Source organism: Budorcas taxicolor, chromosome 3 (assembly GCF_023091745.1).
Source record: "Budorcas taxicolor isolate Tak-1 chromosome 3, Takin1.1, whole genome shotgun sequence".
Classification (NCBI taxonomy): Eukaryota; Metazoa; Chordata; class Mammalia; order Artiodactyla; family Bovidae; genus Budorcas; species Budorcas taxicolor.
This window is the reverse complement of record NC_068912.1, coordinates 22,586,276-22,610,303: the sequence shown is the minus strand read 5'-3', so window position 1 is coordinate 22,610,303 and position 24,028 is coordinate 22,586,276. Positions and strand designations below refer to the sequence as shown.

Genomic DNA, 24,028 nt, shown 5'->3' with positions numbered 1-24,028 from the left:
GCAATAAAATGTCTATATATTGGGAAGAAAGAGTTAAAACAGTCTTGATTTGCAGATGACATGATCATCCATATAGGCATACCTCATTTTATTTTACTTCATAGATATTGTATGTATTTTCTTTTTTTACAAATGGAGCATGATGCCGCCAAATAGCCAAAGCAATTTTGAAAATAGGCATAAAGTTAGAAAGATAGGCATAAAGTTAGAGCACTCATACTTCCTTATTTCAGAAATTACTACAAAGCTACAGTTATCAAGATAGTATTGTCTTAGAATAAGGACAGATAAGTAGACCAATGGAATAGAATTGAGAGCCCAGAAATAAATTCTCACATGTATAGTCAAATATTTTTAATAAGGGTGCCAAGATCATTCAATGGGGAAAAGATGAAGTGGTTCTGGGAGAATTGACTATCATCTGCATGCAAAAGAATCATGATGACCCCTTATCTTATACTATACACAAAAATTAACTCAAGATGGATCAAAGACCTAATATAAGAGCTAAAACTACAAAACTCTTAGTAGAAAACATAGGGGAATATCTTCATGACATTCAGCTTGCCAGTGAGTTCTCAGATATGATGCCAAAAGCACAAGCAACAAAAGAAAAAAACACATAAATTGAAATTCATCAAATTGGAAAGTTTTGTGCAACTAAGGACACTACCAACAAAGTAAAATTACTACCCACAAAATGAAAGAAAATACTTACAAATCATATCCCTGGTAATGGATCAATATCTGTAATATATACAGAATTCCTACAACTCAAACCAAGAAAACAACCTAATTCAAAAAAGAGCAAAAGATCTGAACAGGCATTTTTCAAAGAAGATGTACAGATGACAATAAGCGCATGAAAAGGCACTCAACATTGTCATTAGCGAAATTCAAATCAAAACTATTGTGGGACACTACTTCATAACCATTAGGATAGCTTTTTATTAAAAAGCAAACAAAGCCCCAGAAAATTGCAAGTTTTGGCAAGGATGTTGAAAAATTTTAACCTTTGTGTGTTCCTGGTGTGGGTGTAAAACAGCTACAATGGGAAATAGCTTGGTGGTTCCTCGAACAGTTAAATAAAGCATTACCAAATGATCCACTAATTTCTCTTGAGTATATACTCAAAAGAATGGAAAGCATGGGTTCAAACAGATACTTGTACATCAGGGTTCTTTGTAACATTATTCACAGTAGCCAAAATGTGGAAACCATCCAAGTATTCATCTACAGACACATAGATAAACAAAATGGAGTATATACATATAATTAAATATTATTCAGGCATAACGATAAATGAAATTCTGATACATGCTAAATATACATAAGTGAACCTTTAAAATGTGCTAAGTGAAATTAGCTAGACACAGAAGGAAAATAGTGTATGGTTTCACTTACATGAAATACCAAGAATAGGACAGAAAATAGGACAAAGTTTACCAGGGACGGGGGGAAGAGAGGACTGTGGAGTTATCATCTAATGGGTAGAATTTCTATTTGGGATGACAAAAATATTTTGTAATTGGATAGTGGGGGTAGTTGTAGAATATTGTAAATGAACTTAATGCCACTAAATTGTACAATTAAATGGTAAATTTTATGTTATTATGTTTTAACATAATAAAAATATTTTAAAGTAATCTCTATATAAATCTTCAGAGAGTACTGACTTTGATAAATGCAAAGCCTCTAGTGGATACTATAAAAGCAACTTGTGGAGTAGTTGGATTGGTAATTGCTATTCATGGCTTTTGTAAAAGGGTACAAATTACTGATTCCTAGATGACCACTTCGAATATTAGAACCAGGTGAAAGAGAACTTGCTCATATACCTAGCAAGAAACCCCTACCTAAAGCTTCTTCTAAACAAAGCCGCTGCTGCTATTGAGTCACTAAGTCATTGCTGACTCTTTGTGAACCTATGGGCTGTAGCCCACCAGGCTCCTCTGTCTATGGGATTTCCCAGGTAAGAATACTGGAGTGGGTTGCCATTTCTTTCTCCAGGGGATCTTTCTGACCCAGGGATCAAACCCATATCTCCTGTATTGGCAAGCTGATTCTTTACCACTGAGGCACCAGGGAAGCCCCTAAACAAGGCACTCTGTCCTAAATGAGGCAGAAAAATTCTCAAAGGCGCCCCCCGCCCCACCCAAGGTGAGAAAGAGCACAGGAGAAGAATGTCAGACTGGGAGAGACCACAAGAGACCACAAAACCAAAGATTTCAGTTAAGGTTTGGGGGGAGGGGGGAGCAAAGGAATTCCAGCTGAGGGGTTGGGTCCACCACTTTTGCGGTTTCAGAGATTATTTCTAGTAACAGCTTCTATTATTAAAGAATGCTCATGCAGAACTCTAAAGTAAAGGACAGATAACTGAAGAGCTGCTCCCTAGGTGGGAGCCCCTGTATACTCTGTCTAACCTTGGGCCTGGGAACATAGTTTGAGAAACAAGCTACTAATTAATGATTAGCATGAATTGCAATGCTTTGTTTCTCTCTCTTGCTTACTTCTTATTAGGTAAAATGTGGTTTGTCAGTACTAGGTACTTAGTTACGCATTTTTAGAGTGATAATAAAAGGTCATTTTGCATTCTTATTTGTAGCTTTCATTAGATGTATAAATAGTGATTTTTCAATGGATTCAGGGGTTCAGGGTACTTTTAAAGACATCTAAAAGTTGCCATAGATGCTTCATCATTATCTCATATTTGATGGGAAGCATTATGGAGGGGCATGAATATATATATGTACAGCACATAAACAGACATACAGCATATCTTTGGAATTCAAATTTCAAAACTGGATAATTAGAAAAAAAAAGTCTAAAGAGGCTTCTTAGAGGGACAGTTAGCAAAAAAAAAAAAAAAAAAAGAGGGGGGTGTTGAGAAACAGTGCCATTAAAAAGAGGATAAGGATCATGATCTTTCCCGTACAACTTGAAGTCATCCATGCAGATATCTCCCCTTACATTCTGTGATGGCTGTTGAGGTTGATGGGCAGAAGTATTCCTTCTTATATGGCCCTGAACCTGACTCCACGCACGATGCTTTTCTGGGTGAGTGGGTATTTTTCTCCCTTGCTTTTCAAGATTACCCAGTCAATCTCAGTGGGCTGTCTTCTAGCAATGGCCTGTTAAATCCATGACCTTAATTTTACAAACAATACTTAATTTTATAAGCAATATTCTGTTCTGGTCCGAAAGCTACACCATGTTTGCCCTGTTGAACTGCTTGAATGGCTGAACAAGTTGTCTGCCAGCTGTTCATGCATTTTCACGCAATTCTGGGTTGTATCTGTGCTTCTGGTGACCGTGGCCACCAAAGAAAAGCTTATATCACAAACCACTGGAACGTGCAGAATGACTTTCGGTGCAAAGGGTTTCGAAAGTCTTTTCAGAGACAGGAGACAGATTCTGGTTCTGGCTATAGATTAACCAGTCACGACAGTTAACCTGTAGCCAGGTTAACTAGTTAACCTGGAGAAGTTATTTGACCTCAATTTCTCCATCTCCAAATTTAAATTCTTGGATTAGATAGTTCTAGCCCCTTCCAGCTCTGATACATGTAGTTGTATCTCTTCTTTCTAATCCCACATAAGCCATATTACCGGGGTGGGGAGGGTGTCAAGGAACTTACTCAAGCTACTCTTTGTGCCACATATAAATCAGTGATGATAAAATCTGTTAAGATCACAAGAAAGACCAACTGAATTATGAATTTGAACTGACACCAAAAAATGTAGCTGTCACCCAGATAGTATTTAGAATATTTAGCCTAAAATTGTTAGTCATGTTCACAGTTATAAGGGGAAAAAGAACTCACAGTAAAAATGTGCGATTCACTGGTAGAGCTTATCAAGGAAGAGGGGTGCCTCTATTACCCCAGAATGAGCTGGTCAACATAAATTAATTTTTGATATACTGAGAAATTATATCTTCTAGTTACAAAATACTTAAATATTTAACTGTTTTCATAGATGATATGTTTCTCTTTCTTTTTTTTAATTTAACTTTTTAATTTTATATTGAGTATAGTTCATTTACAATCTTCTGATCAGGTATACAGCAAAGCAATTCAGTTATATATACGCATATATCTGTTCTGTTTTCAGATCCTTTTCCGCTATAGGTTACTACAGCATACTAAATAGAGTTCCCTGTGCTATACAGTAAGTCCTTGTGGATTATCTACTTTATATTAGAAATTGTATACATTAATCCCAATCTCCTATGTTATTCCTCCTCCACCACCTTTTCCCACTGGTAACCATAACTTTATTTTCTAAGTCTGTGAGTCTGTTTCTGTTTTGTAAATAAGTTCACTTATATCATTTTTTAAGATTCCATACATAAGCAATATCATATATTTGTCTTTGTTTGTCTGACTTAACTTCATTTAGCATGATAATCTCCAGGTCCATCCATGTTGTTATAAATGGCATTGTTTCATTCTTTTTTATGGCTGAGTAATATTCTATTGCGGGCTTTCCAGATGGCTCAGTGGTAAAGAATCTGCCTGCCAAGTAGAAATGGCTACCCACTCTAGTATTCTTGTCTGGGAAATCCCATGGACAGAGGTACCTGGTAGGCTACAGTGCATGGGGTTGCAAAGAGTCACACATGACTTAGCAACTAAACAACAACAAAGTTCCACTGTGGATATGTACCACATCTTCTTTATCCATTCATCTATAGATGGATGTTTAGGCTGCTTCCATGTCATGACTATTATAAATAGTGCTGCTATGAACACTGGGGCACATGTATCTTTTCAAAATATGGTTTGGATGATCTTCTAAAAATAGTTAGACATTCCACTGCTTTCTTAAGCAAATTAGATAAAACACTTACATTTTATCAATAGCTAAAGATTATCTTTAAAAAATTATATCCTCTGCTATAACACAGTGATGTCCAAAATCACTACTGAAGTGTGTAAGGAAGTTTTTCTCTTTGCTGAGTGGCCTAGATTGTCCTGCTTCATAAAATAGTCTCTCTCATGGACAAAGGGAAAGATATTCTATGTTCTTGGGTTGAAAGAATTAATATTGTTAAAATAGTCATACTACAGAGTTATTTATAGATTCAATGCAACCTCTGTTAAAATTCCAATGGTATTTTTCACAGAAATATAAAAAAGCAATCCTAAATGTTGTACAAAACCACAAAAGGCCCCAAACACCCAAAGCACTCCTGAGAGAAAAAAAAAAAAAAAAACAGAGGCAACAATGTTCCTGATTTCAAACCATATTTTTTAACCATATAGTTGTTAAAACAGCATGGCATTGGCATAAAAATTGATATATAGGCCAATAAAACAGAATAGAGAACCCATAAATAAGTCCCCATCTACATGGACAACTAATACTTGACAGGGATGTCAGGAGCACTCAATGGGGAAAGGACAATTCCTTCAACAAATAGTGCTGATATAACTGGATAAAATATGCAGAAAAGTGAAATTGGATCCCTGTCTTACACAACTCATTAAAACTAACCTAAAATGGATTAAAGACTTTAACATAGGCCCAATATCATAAAACTCCTAGAAGAAAATATAGGAAAAAATTTTGATATTAAACTGGGAAATATCACAAGCAACAAAAACAAAAATCCACAAGTTGGACTACATCAAACTAAAAAGCTTCTGCACAGCAAAAGAAACAATTGGCAAAATGAAAAGGAGACTATGGAATAGGAGAAAATAATTGTAAACCATATATTGAATAAAGGCTTAATATACAAGATATATAAAGAGCTTGTGTAACTCAATAACAAAAAAGCAAACAATTCAATTTAAAAAATGGTCAGAGGAACTAAGTAGACATTTTTCAAAAGAAGACATCCAAATGACCAACAGATTCATGAAAAGATGCACAACATCACTAGTCATGGAAATGCAAATCAAAACAATGAGATACAGCCATAAAAAGGAATGAATTTGAGTCAGTTGTCGTGAGGTGAATGAACTTAGAGCCTGTTATACAAAGTGAAGTAAGTCAGAAAGAGAAAAACAAATATCATATATTAATACATATATATGGAATGTAGAAAAATGGTACTGATGAACCTATTTACAGGGAAGGAATGGAGATGCTGATGTAGAGAACAGACCTGTGGACACAGCAGTGGAAGGAGAGGGTGGGACAAACTGAGAAACTGGCATTGACACATATACACTATTACATGTACAATAGGTAACTAGTTGGAAGCTGCCATATAACACAGGGAGCCCAGCCTGGTAGTCTCTGAAGACCTAGAGGAGTGGGATCAGGGAGTGGGAGGGAAGGGATATGAGAACAAACAAGAGCCAAAAACACTAGCGATAGAGACAACTATTATTATAAATCATAATTATAATAGTATAATTATATATACTATATATATGACTGATTCACATGTTGTATGGCAGAAACCAACACAATGTTGTAAAGCAATTTTGCTCCAATTAAAAAAATTTTAAAATGAGATATTATATCACACCCATTAGAATGCCTATCATCAAGAAAACAAGGGATAACAAATGTTGGTAAGGATGTAGGGATAAGGGAATTATATAATTGTTGGTGGGAATGTGATTTGGTTCAACCACTATGAAAAACAGTATGAAGGTTTCTCAAAAAGTTGAAAATAGAATTACCATATGATCCAGCCATTTCCCTTCTAGGTATGTAGCCCAAAGATGTGAAACAGAAGTTCAAAGAGATATCTTCACTCTTATGTTTGGTGGTTGGTTTGGTGGTTTAGTCACTAAGTCATGTTCAACTCTTGCGAACCCATGGACTATAGCCTGCCAGACTCCTCTGTCCATGGGATTCTCCAGGCAAGAATATTGGAGTGGGTTGCCCTTTCCTTCTCCTGGGTCCCCTGCATTGCAGGCAGATTCTTTACCGACTGAGCTACAAGGGAAGTCCATCAACAGATGAAAAGATGAGGAAGATATAATATATACATATGTATATATACACTTACACACATACACCATGGAATATTATTCAGCCATGAGAAAGAAGGAAATCCTGCCATTTTCAATAACATGAATGGACCTTGAGATCATTATGCTAAGAGAGATAAGTCAGACAAATACTGTGTGATACCACTTATGTGTGGAATTTTAAAAAGCTGAAATGGTAAAGACATAGAGTAGAATGGTGTGGGGGCAGTGAAGGGATTGGGGATATGTTATTTAAATGTATAAACTGGGAATTGGTAGATAAATAAGTCATGGAGAGCTAATGCACAGCTTAGTAATTGTAGTCAACAATGCTGTATTATAAACTTCAGAGTTGCTAAGAGACTAGATCTTAATCGTTCCCACCACAAAAAAGAAACGATAATTATAGAACTTGACAGAGGTGTTAGTTCTGTCTCTTGATAGTGCATGCTGGTGCTCAGTCACTCACTGACTCAGTCAGTCACAAGTCGTGTCTGACTCTTTGCGACCCCTTGGACTGTAGCCTGCTGGGCTCCTCTGTCCTTGGGATTCTCCAGGCAAGAATACTGGAGTGGGTTGCCATTTCCTTCTCCAGGCATCTTCCCAACCCAGGGATTGAACCCACATCTCTTGCGTCTCTTGACAGGCGGATTCTTTACCAACTGCACTACCTGGGAATCATACTGAAATGAATAAATATATCAAACCAACCCACAACACGCTGCATACTTTAAACTTATACAATGTTATATGTCAATTATATTTCAATTTTTAAGAAAACAAAATAGTTGTCGCTATCTCTAGCGTTTGGGGCTCTTCTTTGTTCTCATGCTGTCAGCTGTTGCATGTGTCTGCTGACCCCTTGCAACCAGCAGAGCTCTATATGCCTTGTGAGCTTCTAGCATCTTTTTTTTTTTTTCCCCAACAGGGAGGAATGATTGCTGTAGTAGGAAATTTTAATGGTCTTTTCTTTTTATTAAAAATTCTTTGTTTCTCAATTGTGCTATGATATATGAGGTTGTTGAGAAGTTAATCTTTAGAGAAATAATATGTTATTAAGTGTCTTAGCTTGAACTATTGTCACAAAATTTTATAAACTGAGTAACTTAAACAACAGATGGCTATCTCTTAGTTCTGAAAACTGGAAAGTCCAAGATCAAGGCTTTGGCAGATTTAGTTCCTGCTGAGAGGTCTCTTCCTGGCTTGCAGATTACTGTCTTCTCTTTGTATCCTCACATAGAAGAAAGAGAGCTCTGGTCTCTATTCCTCTTCTTACAAGGATACTGATCCCATCATGGGGATCCCACCCCATGACATCATTTAAACCCAATTATCTCTCAAAGGCCCCACCTCCAAATACCATAAAATTGGGTTAGGGCTTCAACATATGAATTTTAACATATGAACATTCAGTCCATAACACTGAGACTCCGTGTTATTTCTATTTCTTTTTTATCACAAGAAAAGTGATGAAAGTACCCTAACTGTGAGTGAGGCATCAATAGTATATACCATATTCTACATTCTGACTCAATATAAAAGAGGAGTAAACAACTTGAGGTGCCTCTTTATTAGAAAAGCTAAGGAAAAAACAATGTTTTAAGGGTGGGATGATTTTTCTATTGACTCCTAGTTTCTTGCAGCCTCTAGATACCTTTTTAAGGGCAACTTTCAATCATCAACCATGGGATGATTAGGGAAAATTCTCCCTCTGATTTTTGTATGAATGATACAGTTATAGGAGAGAGAAGCTGACATTCAAACAGTACATGGTGCTGTTTGACTCCTTTCTGCATAAACACATGATCTCCACAGATAACATCCCCATCCTCTAAGTGTCATGGGCTTGTTTCCTGGGTCCAGTTCTGGGGATGAGCGTTTGTACGTGTGCACGTGCACGCGCGCGCACACGCGCATACACACACTTTCTCTAAGAGATATGGCCAAGTCTCTTTTGCAATAATTCTACAGTTAGGCATCAATATAGGGCAAAATCAGTATGGGTAATCTATATACTCAGTTACAAAAATGAGCAACTTAGCTTATAGCTTAGACAAAAATGCAAAACCAACAACCCTGTTTCTATGGCTTACAATAATGAGCTTAAAAAGAATTCCATCAACAAGTTGCTTTGTATGACTGTATTTTCTCCTCATTAAATTGTTTACATAAAACTTGGATTAACTAAGTTTTAATAAACTCAAGACCAGTGAATATTGAGAAAATTCCTTCTAGATAATTTACTCCCAAATCAATACGGATCAGCTAAGCATTTTTAGGGCTTTCCAGGTGTGGTGAGTGGTAAAGAACCCACCTGCCAACACAGGAGACACGTAAGAGACTCAGGTTTGATCCCTGGGTCAGGAAGATCCTCTGGAGAATAGAATGGCTACCCACTCCAGTTTCTTGCCTGGAGAACCCCATGGACAGAAGAGCCAGGTAGGCTATGGTCCATAGGGTTGCAAAGAGTTGGACATGACTGAAGAAACTTAACACACAACCATTTTTAATGTCTCTTTTTACATATCTACTTTCATCAAAACATTCTTTCTGTTTAACTACTCTGACCAAAATCTTTAAAATGAATATTACTGCCATCACAGATTGATAGCATAGGTACTTTCCTCTAGGAAGGAAGTATAATGGGAGTGAGACCCCCACGTCAAAAACAGGATGGAGGATTTCCCTGGTGGTCCAGTGCTTAAGCATCTGCCTGCCAATGCAGGGTCATAGGTTTGACCCCTGGTTCAGGAAGATTTCACATGCTATGGGGCAACTAAGGCCGTGCACCACAGCTACTAAAGCCTGCATGCCCTTGAGTCCATGTTCTGTAAAAGAAAAGCCACTGAATGGGAAGCCCACACACGGCAACTAGAGTAGCTCTCACTCGCTGCAACTAGGGAAAGCCGACGTGCAGCAACAAAAGCCAGCACTGCCCACCCCACCAAGAAAAACCCAGCATGGAGAAATAAAAGAAATAGATAGAATTAAATGTCATATGATAGATTCTATTTCATTTGGGAAAATCACTCAAGTAAGTTGTGTACATGTTATCAGGGCTCTAAAAGATAGTATTTTCTATAACTCTGGGTCAAAACAGTTGACACCACTTGTTTACATGATAGTATGATTAGAACAACTCATACTCTATACTTTTACTGATGACACAATGTTGTAAACATACTATGTTGATCAGAATCTTAAATATGGAAGATTTCTTAGAAGAAGCATCTCGAGACAGCTTTAAATCTATTGATGCCCTAGGAAAAGCCTAGGAATAGTTAGACAAGAAATGATTGCTTTCTACCTAAGTACCAACTTCTGACATTTTTCATAACTCAATTCAAATTTTCATAAGTCAATTCAAATTTTCTCATCCAATCATATTCTTTTCTGCACCTAACCAGTTTATCATTTTTTTCAACTTGACACAGTTGAACAAAGGCCTTTGTCTAGAAGACTGGTACAGTTGGGTTGGAATCACAGCTCCAATCTCTCACTAGTTGTGTGATTTAAGAAAGTTCTTTAAATTTTTTTCTGCATCCATATATTGGGGATAATAATAGTATAGTCCTCATAATATTGTTATTAGGATTAAATGATATAATGATATTAAAGTACTTAGAATAAAGTCTGGCATATGGTGGGGACACCATAAATATTAGTATTACTATTTACATTATTAACAAATAATTAATTTCCAATTAATCTATGGTACTTAAAAGTGCCATGTCAATTACTCTTTCAAATTAATTACAGAATTCTAATGATAAAGAAGATCTTTTGTGTGCATATACACATGCACACACAAATTCAGACATATTTATATGGGAAATAAAACCAAAAAATAAAAAACAATTATAGAGGTCTAGAAACAGAGGTAAGTGTGATCACTTGAAGACAGCACTTGATTCATCAAATTTACATGCAGTTGTTCCCAACTTCAGCTTCAGAACATAGTACTGTAATTAAAGAGCCAAACACGGCTGGTGTTCAAGAAAGTCCATTGAATTTGCTAGTTTCTTCTATATCACAGAAGTTGACAAAAATATAAAGTGGGAAACAGGATTATTTCTGGTTTTAGGAGAGAAGGTTGTTGGATATGAGCAGTTGTTACTAACTTTTAAAACTTGATATAATAAAAACCTATGGCTTGAGAACTCAGAGTAACAGAAGTACTCTAAATGGAATGTGACAATTTCCTACACAGTCTAGATTGCCTCCCTTCCAGGTGTCACCAGTGGAGGCAAGTGGTCAAATGGAATTCCACTGACCACTTCTCTCAGTTCTGTGTGAGCCCCTTTCTCTACTGATAATTCTATCAACACACTTCCCCCTCAGGAAGGAATGTGATTATTTCTGTTCCCAATAAAGTAGATGATGAATAAATGACATTAATAGTAATAAAAGTAGACAAACACTCCTTTTAGCTTTCTACAGCCACAGAAGTCTAAAAAGCTCTGTTTTTTGAAAAGTAAAGGGTAATGCTGAAAAGAGTGGGTTAAGCTCTATGGAGAAACCCATATTCAAGATGCTCTAAGTATATTCAACTTAGTCCTATCCACAAACTGCCAAAACAGATGAAGATAGCTCTCCAGGACTGAATGACATCTGACTGTGTATCTGAAAGTTCCAAAGGACTCCAAGAATGAAAATGAAAGATGATAGCCAGTTTCTGGACCAGGAGGTCAGAAAATTACAGATGTGACTCTCACTTATAAAAAGGACTTCAACATGGATAACTGAGGAATCTCCCCTTGATACCAGGCAAGTTGGGCAAAATTAGATGATTCAAAATGAAAACAAAAATAACCTATTTAACCATGGCAACATAGTTCCTAAATTCTTCAAGTAAACAGATAGAAGAATAAATGAAATAAAATCCTCTGGATTTATCTTTATTTCTTCTTGGGTTTTCCACCTAGATACAGTGTAGGCAGTTGTCACATTCCATTGGAGACCTTCTGTTACCCTTTTTCTAAAATTTAAATTTATTTATTTTAATTGGAGGCTAATTACTTTACAATATTGTATTGGTTCTGCCACACATCAACATGAATCCGCCACAGGCATACACGTGTTCCCATCCTGAACCCCTCTCCCACCTCCCTCCCCGTACCATCCCTCCGGGTCATCCCAGTGCACCAGCCCCAAGCATCCTGTATTGAACCTGGACTGACAATTCATTTCTTATATGATATTATACATGTTTCAGTGCAATTCCCCCAAATCGTCCCACCCTCTCCCTCTCCCACAGAGTCCAAAAGACTGTTCTATACATCTGTGTCTCTTTTGCTGTCTCACATACAGGGTTATCATTACCATCTTTCTAAATTCCATATATATGCATTAGTATACTGTATTGGTGTTTTTCTTTCTGGCTTACTTCACTCTGTATAATCGGCTCCAGTTTCATACACCTCATTAGAATTGATTCAAATATATTCTTTTTAATGGCTGAGTAATACTCCATTGTGTATATGTACCACAGCTTTCTTATCCATTCGTCTGCTGATGGACATCTAGGTTGCTTCCATGTCCTGGCTACTATAAACAGCGCTGCGATGAACACTGGAGTACACGTTCTCAAGCCACAGATTTGGTATATTAGATTTTAGAGATTATTTAGAAATTATCCATACCCACCATCCTTGCTCTCCTGAAACTGGTGTCTTTGGAAACTCATTTAAATATCCAAAGATGATTCAAAGTGGAATCACTGTAGGCTAGTGATGGGAATTGTTTTTTCATCATTAGGAGATATAACGATGTAAAGACGTCATAATGATGTAAAGAGTCATAAAGAGTAAAGAGTACAGATACATCATAAAGAGTAAAGATAGGCACATCACTAGATGCAGAAGCGTAGGATTGTTCAAGAATCCATAGTAGGGCAGAGATTGTTAAATAGATTTATAAATGACAATAAAGAAGATGCACAAATCTCTTCAGACATCCCATAGGGGAGAGAGAGAGACCATAGAATAATCTTATGAGTCTGTGTCAGTGGGCAAATCCTTATGAGATGCTATAATGATGCATGTGAGGGAAAAGTAATGAATTTGGAAATAACTAATCTAGAATGCCCAAAATGAAAGACTCTCCTTTATCAGATTTTACTCAAGAAAAAGAATCAGAATCACTACCCTGACCTGGAATACCCTGTATTCCACTGACCCTGGAATACAAACCCAATATTCTGCATCAGCCAAAAAGGCTTAGAAGACAAAGAAAAACATTAAAAAGTACATTGGAAATAAAGCTTTATTCTAGTATATCTGTGCTTGAAAGAATTTATGTAGTTTCTGCCACCATCCCTCAAAAAAGAAGTTTGCCATAAAACTTGAAAAGGTCCAGAGAAGAATAATCTAAAATTTCGGAGATAGAGTAAAACGGACATCTTTGGTTCAAAGTTAGATTTATACTTTCAGTCTATAAATGAGAAATCTAATTATATAGAAGTAATTACATGATCATAAGTAATATTGAATAGGTGAGCAGAGATTTGCTTACACACTAACCTCAAAATCCTGGGACAGGAAGATGGCAACTTTTGAAACATAAAATAAATTCATTAGCCAAGGAAATAGAAATGCATTTCAAAAGCATTTGGATAAATTGTGACTAATACAGTTATTAATGACTTTGAGATATATTCAGCTCCTAGAATTAATGTGACTTCAGAAGGGGCAATAGAAGTATTTTATAGACATCTTTGTGGGCAAGAGAATCCAGGTATGGATAGATCAAATGTTGCCAGAGAGCTCATGAGTTGGAAAAGTCTGAAAACTATTGATGCAGTAACAAAATAACCTCCAATTCATTCAGCATACTGCTTTTTCTCCTCTTCCTCTCTATTGAATATTTCACATCCAAGTACAGTGAAGACAAACTTTCAGCAGTGAATTCTCCACTTTGATTGATAGCCAGAGATCAAGGCTCCCCAGCAATTCTGATGAATATATGTAACTTCTTGGTTCATCTCTATTGTTTCATCTTAAATTCTGCAAATGAGATGATGCAGATGAGCAGTGCTGCAGTTCCTCCTCATTTGCATTTCATTAGCTTTATGACACTTTCCTTCTTGCATGATATTACCTAATTACATCCTTCAAAGAAGCACTAACATATTACTCTCCACTTTCAATTATTCACTCCAATGAAGGGAATCATGAAACACCCACTCTCTCCCAGAAAATCCACCCAGCAATTGGGTCACTGTGGAAGAGTGGGACCACAATCCAATCAGAAAGTCTTATAGAAAAGCCTGGTTTTGGCCCTATTTCTTTTCAAGCCAATTTTCTAACCACACAAGAATACAAGTCTCAGAACCATATAGGCTCAGATAGCATTACCCAACTTTATTGATCACATGATTCACGAGATTTATTCTAAAAACAATTTGTTTGGAATAACTTTGAGATATTTCCAAAAATCACCTCCATTTACAAAGAATCATATTTTCCGTATTTCAAAGAAAAGATTGCAGTCTCTGAAAATTTTTGAAAAGAGAAAATCAAGACTGGTTTTAAGTGCTGTTACAATTGGTGTATAGTTTTCCAAAGGGCCTGTTATACCTTTTGAATACAGATGATCAGCTTTATGTAAATTTTCCTTCTTTGACCCCCCTTTTTTTTAATCTCAGTGGTATTTCCCCTTTATTTCTTGGTACTCAACTGAGAGGTCCTCAGACTTCCCTTTTGCTCTACCTTATTCAGCTATTATATCCCAGTTATTAAAAGAAAGAATTTGAGGTTCAATTTTTTATAAGAAATCACCTTTATTAGCATGTGTAAGAATACGATGCTTCCCAGGTGATGCAGTGATACAGAATCTGCCTGCCAATGCAAGAGACACAAGAGACATGAGTTTGATCCCTGGATTGGGATGATCCCCTGGAGTAGGAAATGGCAACCCGCTCCAGTATTCTTGCTTGGAGAATCTCATGGAGGGAGGAGCCTGGCGAGTTAAGGTCCACGGGATTGCAAAGAGTCAGACATGACTGAGCACACACACACACACACACACACACACACACACACACACACAAATATGATAATTGTCAGAAAAAGGATATCATCTTTAACTGCAGTCACTTTTAACTTTTCAAAAATTATTTTTATTTTTTAAACTTTTAATTTTATTTTGGGGAATAGCTGATTAACAAACAATGTTATGATAGTTTTAGGTGAACAGCAAAGAGACTCAGCCATACATACACATGTATCCATTGTCTCCCAAACTCCCTTCCCATCCAAACTGCCACGTAACATTGAGCTACGTGCTATACAGTAGGGTAAGGTTGAATTTTTAAAATAAATTTTCTAACCCTTTTTCATTTTGTCTACCTACACTTCCTTTAAGTGTTACTCTGTTGGGTAATGAGACTATTATGAGTTGCACTAAGTGACAGAGGTTGAGCAGCAGAATAAAAAGCACACTGTAGAAAACATGGCTACATTACTTAATCGTTGTTGTGACCCTGTTCAATTATCTAAGCCCTAGTTTCCTTATTTGTAAAATAGGGTTAACAAGACTTAGTCTGTCTTCCTTACAAGATTTCTATAAGTCACAGTTGTTAAATGAGTCTAAATATATCTTATCCCCGCCCTTCATTATTTAGCATTCAGTGTCCCTTTTCTTCCTTAATCTTTCCGATCTTTTTTGTCTACTCATCCCCTTGCTTATTCTTCTTGTGTTTCACCTACTCCATTTTTTCATTATTGAGGGTCAGCAATCAGAACTTCATACACTATTCCAGGGGCTTTTATCTCTGACAGCACTGTAGTATTTCATTTTTAGTTCCCTCTTTGTTGATGATTAATATTTTATTGTAAGAAATCAATGCAGTGCATGGTTCTACTGAATCATCTACACATGGTAAGAACATGTGAAATATTTCTGAAATTTATCTCAATACCTGATAAAGAGTTCGATTCTTAGCTTCCTGATAGTTTCATACCATTCTTGGGCTTAGAGATTAAGTTGTACACCATCTACTGTGCTGTAGAATAAACCTGAAAATGTTAAATTAGATCAGTGCAAGCACAGGTCCTCAGGACTTCCCAGGTACCACTAGTGGTAAAGAACCTGCCTACCAATGCAGGAGAGATAAGAGACGTGAGTTCGATCCCTGGGTCAGGAAGATGCCCTAAAGGGGGGCATGGCAACCCACTCGAGTAGTCTTGCCTGGAGAATCCCATGGACAGAGGAACCTGGCAGGCTACAATCCATAGGGCCTCAAAGAATGGGATATGATTGAAGCAACTTACACACACAAGCACAGGTGGCCAACAAATCCTCAATCACAACTTCTCCACTCTGAGAAGCATTCCTTTACTTATTCTGCACCAATGTCAAAGTGACAATAGCTCCAAGGTGGTTCAATTTTTAATACTCTTTGATACAAACTTTTCAAAGACATTTTTAGAACCAGAATAGTTTTCATTTACTAATTATCAAGGATATATTGGATGATTGATAAATTTCTGTTAGCAGAATCATGGGTTTCTCTCAGTTGTTTGCCTCATTCCTTACTTGGAAAATAATAAATTAGCAAGGTATGGTTTTGTTTTGCAGAAAGCACATTGCTCTTGTCCCAGTAGGCTACTTCTGTTAAAGTATTGGACAACTGAGTACACTAACCATCTTGCTTTAGAATGAAAGGAAGTATGGCAATTTGCAATATATTGAATTCCCACAGGAGTTTTCATAAATGAAAATTATAGATGCAATTCTCCAGATTCCTAACACACTGTTTAATACAACAAATTACAAAAGTGGACTAGAGATTCCCTGATTTACATTCTTAACATTCTATCAAACATCTAGGCAAGAAATTTACTGCTGATTTTTCACATAGAACACTTATTGATTGCTTTTCTTTTTCTGATTGCTATGTCAGGCTCACTTTGGTGAAATAAATATCACAGGGAAAGGCTAAAGATATCCAAGTCCCCAGGCAACACCAAGTGCACTTTTTTAAAAAAAATTTACTTATTTTTAATTGGAGGATAATTGCTTTATATATTGTGTTGGTTTCTGCCATACATCAACATGAATCAACCATAGGTATACATATGTCCCCTGGCTTTCCTTGGTGGTGGTGCTTTAGTCTCTCTGTTGTGTCTGACTCTTGTGACCCCATGGACTGTAGCTCACCAGACTCCTCTATCCATGGAATTTCCCAAGCAAGAATACTGGAGTAGATTGCCATTTCCATCTCCAGGGGCTCTTCCCAATCCAGGAACTGAACCTGGGTCTCCTGAATTGTAGATGGATTCTTTATCGACTGAGCTACATAAACAAATGAAGCCATCACTACACCAAGATAATGAATATTTTCATCATGCCCAAAAGATTTCCTGTGCCAGTGTCACTTTCCCAAACCCGAGCAACCATTGATCTGATTTTTAAAACTATAATAAGTTTTCATCTTTTTAACAAATTTTTATAAATGGAATAAAACAGTAGTCTTTTAAAAAAATAGAATGGATATTCTATTGTGGGGATATACCACAATATATTTAACCATCTACTTGTTGATAAATATTTAAGTTGTGTTTAAGTTTTTTTCAGTTTGGGGTCTTTACAAATAAAGATGCTATAAATAATTCATGTACTAGTCTTTGAGGAGACATACATTTTCTTTCTCTTGGGTAAATACCTACAAGTGACTTACTGGGTATTATGGATGAATCTTCAAATAATTATGTTGAGTATAAGAAGCCAGATTTTTTAAAAAAGACTACTGCATTATTCCATTTATAAAAATTTGTTAAAAAGAGAAAAACTCATTATAGTTTTAAAAATCAGATCAACTTAAAAATAACTTAAGAAGCTGCCAAACTGTTTTGTAAAGTGGCTGTTATTTTACATTTCTATTAGCAGTGTATTAGAGTTCCAGTTGCTACACATGCTTGACCAAACTTGGCTTGCTCAGTCTTTAATATTAGTCATTCTAGAGGAGGTATATTAGTGTCTCATTTTGGTTTTAATTTACATTTTCTTAATAACTAATGATGTTGAATATATTTCATGTACTTATTTGCTATCATACATCCTCTTTGATGAAATGTTCAAATGTTTGCCCATTTTTTGATTGGGTTGTTTGTCTTCTTATTGTTGAATTGAAAAAGGTTTTTGAATTCTAGATGCAGTCCTTTCTTGGATATATGTTTGCAAATGTTTTCTCCCAGTCTGTGGCTTTGCTTTGAGTTTCCTTTAGTGTCTCTTTGAAAAGAAAAATGATAAAATTTGGATGAAGGCAAATTGAACATTTTCTTTTATAGCTTTTCCTTTTTTGTATCCTATTTATGAAATATTTGCCCAGCCAATGTCATTAAGATTTCTCCTATGCTTTATTTTGTGTGTATGTGTTCAGTTGCTCAGTCATGTCCGATTCTTTGCAATTCTTTGGACTGTAGCCCGCCAGGCTCCTCGTCCAAGGGACTTTTCAGGCAAGAACACTGGTGTGGGTTGCTACTTCCTCCTCCAGGAGATTTCCCCAACTCAGAGATGGAACTTGCATCTCCTGCATTGCAGACAGATTCTTTACCTACTGAGCTATAATTTTAATAATTTTGAATCTTATAATTAGGACTATGATCCATTATAAGATCATATTTTTACATAGTACACATAAATTGTTTTCACTATTCTAGGTTTTTAGAATTTCCATATAAATTTAAAAACTGTCAGTGTCTTTTTTTTACTTTCTATTATTTTGATTGAGATTAGGTAGAATCTATAGAGAAATTTGGGTAGCTAATTAACATCTAAACAATATTGACTCATCTTATACATAAATTAATCCTCATCTTTGTTCTTTTCAAAACAGTTTTGGCTGTTTGGAATCTTCTGCATATTCATATAACATTTAGTACTTGCTTACAGTTTCTGCAAAAACTTGCTGGAGCTGCATAAATTCTATAGATCAATTTGGAAAGAAATGCTGCCTTAACAATAGTGAGCCTTCCAATGCAAGAATATTGACTGTATCTCCATTAATTTAGATGTTGAAAAAAAACTTTCTGCAATGTTTGTAACTTTCTGTGTATAAGATTTGCACTTCTATTAAATTTATTTCTAAACTTGGTATTCTTTTTAATGTTTTTATGAATGAAATATATTCAATTTTATTTTCATATTATTAATTGCAGGAATATAAAAATATTTTTGTGTATTGATCATGTATCCTGTGCTCTTGCTGAACTCATTTGTTAGTTCTAGGAGTTATTTTGTTGCTGTTGTTATAGTTTTTTAGATTCTCTAGGATGTTCTATGTAGACCATCATGTCATCAATACCTAGGCACAGTTTTGCTTTTTTGTTCCTGATCTGCATGCCTTTTGTTTTCCCTTTCATTTTGTGCCAGCTAGAACCTCCAGTATAATTTGAATAGAAGTGGTGAGAGTGGACATCTTTGTCTTTTATCTGGTCTTAGAAGTAAAACCTTCAGCCTTTCTCCATCAAAACTAATGTTTCCTGCAGGAAACATTTTGTAGACGGCTTTCATCAGGTTGAGGAAACCTATCTTGCTCCACACTTGCTGAATTTTTATCATGAATAGGTATTCAGTTCAGTTCAGTTGCTCAGTCGTGTCCGACTCTTTGTGACCCTATGAATTATTTGTCAAATGTTTTTTCTATATATATTGTGATAATCATGTGGGTTTTGCCTATACTGTTTCAATATGGTGTATTACATTAATCAATACTTGGATGTTAAACCAACCTTGCATTCCTGGGATAAATACCACTTGATCATGGTGTATAATCATTTTTATATGTTCTTAGATTTTGTTTTCTAATAGTTGCATCTATATTCATGATACTGGCTTGTAGTATTCTTTTCTTGTGATGTTTCTGCATAACTTTGGTATGATAATGATACTGACCTTGTAGAGTAAGTTGAAAAGTGTTCCTTCTGCCTCTATTTTCTGAAAGAGTGTGTGGAGTAGTGGTATTATTTCTTTTTGAGTATTTGATACAGTTTGCTAGTGAGTGTATGTAGGCCTGAACTTATCTTTGTGAAAAGACTGTTAACTAGGTATACTAAGGTATTTTATTTCTTCTTGAGTTAGTTTTGATAGTTTGTGTTTTTCTACAAATTTGGCCACTTCATCTAAGTTTTCTAATTTGTTAGCATAAAGTTTTTTCATAATTTTCCTTCATCATGATTTCAAGTTGACATATTTTCTTTTCTAATACAGATATTTAAAATCATAAAATTTCCTCTAAGTATTATTTTAGCAGCATCTCACAAATATTGAGGTGTTGTGTTTTCATACTTATTTTAAAATACTTTATAGTTTATTTCATAATTTCTTTGATTCACACATCATTTAGAAATATGTTTCTTAATTTCCAGATATTAATGGAAAATTTCCAAATATTTTATTCTGTGGTTAATCTCTAATATAATTCCATTTTGGTTAGGGAACATATTTTGTATGATTTCAATCCTTGAAAATTATCATTATTTTATGGCTTAGTATGTGGTGTATCCTGGGGAATATTCCATGTACATTGAAAATAATGTGTATTTCTTCTGTCATTGCATGAAACATTATAAGCTCCAAGAAACATTTTAATAGATCAAAATTGTCATTAGTCTTCTATATCCTGGTTGCTTTGCTGTCTAGTTATTCCATCCATTACTGAAAATGACCTTTCCAATTATTATTGTATCATCTATTCCCCTCTTCAATTCTGTCAATTTTTGTTTCATATATTTTGGGGCTCTGTCAAGTACATACATATATACATATATTTACATATTTATAGTTATTATAACTTCCCTCTGAATTGAACTTTGTTTCATATAGAATGTCCCTCTTTGTCTTCAGAAGCTTTTTTGTCTTAAAGCCTATTTTTCTTGATAATAATCTAGTCATTTCAGTTCTTTTAGTTAGTTTGCATGGTGTTTTACTTAGTGATTAGAAATATTTTCCATTATTTTACTTTAATCTATTTGTGGTTTTGAATCTAAAGTATGTCTCTTGTATAAACACACTTTCTATGTAATTAGATGTATAAAATTGGATCCTAATTTTAATCCATCCTGACAACTCCTACCTTTAATTTGGAGTGCTTAATACACTTACATTAGATGTACTAAATAAAATGGTAGGGTTTACATTGCCATTTTGAAATTGTTTTATATATTTGTCATTCTTTAATTATTGCCATCTTTTGTTTTATGTATTTGTCATTCTTTAATTATTGCCATCTTTTGTGTAAATATTATCAAGTGTATATTTAAATTCTTTTTCTTTTATTTTGGTAACTTGCTTTTTTAAAAATTAGACTTTATTTTTGGAGATGTTTTAGTTTCACAGCAAAATTAATTGGAAGGCACAGACACTTTCATATACCTGGCCTTTTTACTATATATTTTAAAACTATTTCCTTAGTGTTTGCTATGAGGATTCCAATATATATCTCAATTTAAATCAAACGATCTCAGATTAATACTAATTTATTTCCAGTGGTATACAGAAACTTTGCTTCACTATAATTCTCTTACTTTCCATTGTAAGCCCATTAGTGCAGATTTGTAATTATTATTTTACACAGAAGTCAAAATCAGTAAAGAGAAGAGTAAATTTAAAATATTTTATAAGATTTTTTGTATTTACTTATTAAATATCTTTACTAGTGCTTTTATTTCTTCAATAGGATTTGAGTTGCTCTCTAGTGTCCTATCTTTTAAGCCTGAAGAACTCTCTTTAGTACATCTTGTAGAACAGGACTCTTTGTGATTAATTAACTCTACTTTGTTAATCTGAGGATGTCTAAATTTCTTCATTAAAAATTTTTTAACTTTTTATTTTAAAATAATTGCACTTTTTAAAAAAAGTTGTAATGATAGTACAGAGAGGTCCTATGTACCCTTTGACAAGTTTTCCTAATTGGTTACATCTTATATGATTATAGTATGATATCAAAACCAGGAAACTGACATTATACATTATGATGTATGTGTTGAGTTCTGCATTATCACACATAGAGATCAGTGTAACTACCACTACAGTTAAGTTACAGAACCATCCTATCACCACAAGTATGTCCCTTATGCTATTTTTCAATAGACATGTCCTTCTTCCTAGACATTCTTAACTTGGGCAACCACTAATCTGTTCTCCATCTCTATAATTTTTCCTTCTGAGAATGTTATATAAATGAAATCGTACCATATACAGCCTTTTGAGATTGCCCTTTGGGGCTCAGAATAATGCCATTAAGGGGCTTCCCAGGTGTCTCAGTGGTACAGAATCTGCCTGCCAACGCAGGAGACACAAGAGATGTGGGTTTGATCCCTGGGTTGGAACGATCCACTGGAGTAGAAAATGCCAACAACCCACTCTAGTATTCTTGCCTGGAGAATCCCATGGAGACAAGAGCCTGGCAGGCTACAGTCTATGGGGTCACGAAGAGTCAGAGAGGACTGAGGATGCATGCAGTACAATGCTAGTAAGATCAATCCAAGTTGCCATGTGTATCAATAATTCATTTTTTATTGCTGAGCAGTATTCCACAATTTAAGTTAACATGAAAGAGTTAGTCGGTTCTTTGTGACCCCATGAACTGTAGCCTGCCAGACTCTGTCCATGGAATTCTCCAGGCAAGAATAGTGGAGTAGGTAGCCATTCTCTTCTCCAGGGTATCTTCCCTATTCAGGGATTGAACCCAAGTCTCCTGCATTACAGGCAGATTCTTTAATGTCTGAACCACCAGGGAAGCCAATTGTAGAATATTTTGGTTATTTACAGTTTTTGGCTACTGGAAGTAAAACTGCCTTCAATGATCATGTACAAAGTTTAATGTGGATATTAGTATTCATTTCCCTAGGCTAACTGTCCCAGGGAGCAATTTCTGGCTTGTGTAGAAAATGTATATTTAGTTTCTAAAGAAATTTTTAAACAATTTTTCAGAATGGTTGTGTCATTTTATATTTCTACCAGAAATATGAGAGAGATCTATTTTCTCCACACTTTTGCTAATTTTTGGTACCATTATTTTTTATGTGAGCTATTCAACAGGTGTGATGTGATATCTCATCCTAGTCTTTATTTGTTCTTCCCTGGTGGTTGATGGTATTAAATATGATCTCTGATTAGTATAACCTCTTGTGAAATGTTTCTTCATGTATTTTGCCCATTTTCTAATTAGAATGTGTTTTCTTTACTGTTAAGTTTAAGACTCTTAAAAACATATTCTGAGTCTTCTGTCAGCTAATGGTTTGAAAATATTTTTTCCATATCCATAACTTGTACTTTAATCCTTTAATCATTCTCAGAATAAAAGTTTTTAGTTTTGATGATCAATTTATCATTTTTTTCTTTTATGGATCAGACTTTTTATACCATGCCTGAAAAGTCTTCAACAATTATAGGTCCCCCAATTTTTCTCTTACTTTTCTCTACATGTTCACAGTTTGGTGGTTTAAATTTAACTATATGATCCATTTTGAGTTAATTTTTAAATAAGGTGTGATTTAGGCTGTGGTTCAGTTTAGAGGCTTTTTTCCTTGTTTGCCTGTGGATATCTAATTGCTCCAACATAATATTTAAAATTTTTATTTTATATTGGAATATAGTTGATTAACAAAGTTTTGTTCACTTCAGGTGTACAGCAAAATGATTCAATTAAACACATATCTATTGTTTTTTCAAGGGACTTCCCTGGTGGCTCAGTGGTAAAAGAATCCTCCTGCCAAGCAGGTGATGTGGGTTTGACCCCTGGGTCAAAAAGATCTCCTGGAAGAGGACATGTCTACCCACTCCAGTATTCTTGCCTGGGAAATCCCATGGACAGAGCAGCCTGGTGGGCTACAGTCCATGGGGTCACAAAGAGTCAGACATGACTGGCAACTAACACACTTATAAACAAGATTAAGTTGCTGATCTTTCAATTTAAAATGCATTTCTAGTATCCTTCATTTGTCCTCTCCTTTTCTCACAATTCCTTGTTTTGATATCATATTTGTGTGTAGATAATTTCCTACCTTTACTGTATGTTTGCCTTTACCAATAAGCTTTTCCATTCATAATTTTCTTGTTTCTAGTAATGGCCTTTTCTTTTCCACCTAG

The 24,028-nt window shown here is 35.3% G+C and overlaps 1 pseudogene; it reads left to right on the top strand.

Moving 5' to 3' along the window:
- The first annotated feature begins 2,978 nt into the window (after nucleotides 1–2,978).
- Nucleotides 2,979–24,028, top strand: part of LOC128045526 (olfactory receptor 1052-like) — a 44,386-nt pseudogene continuing 23,336 nt past the window's right edge.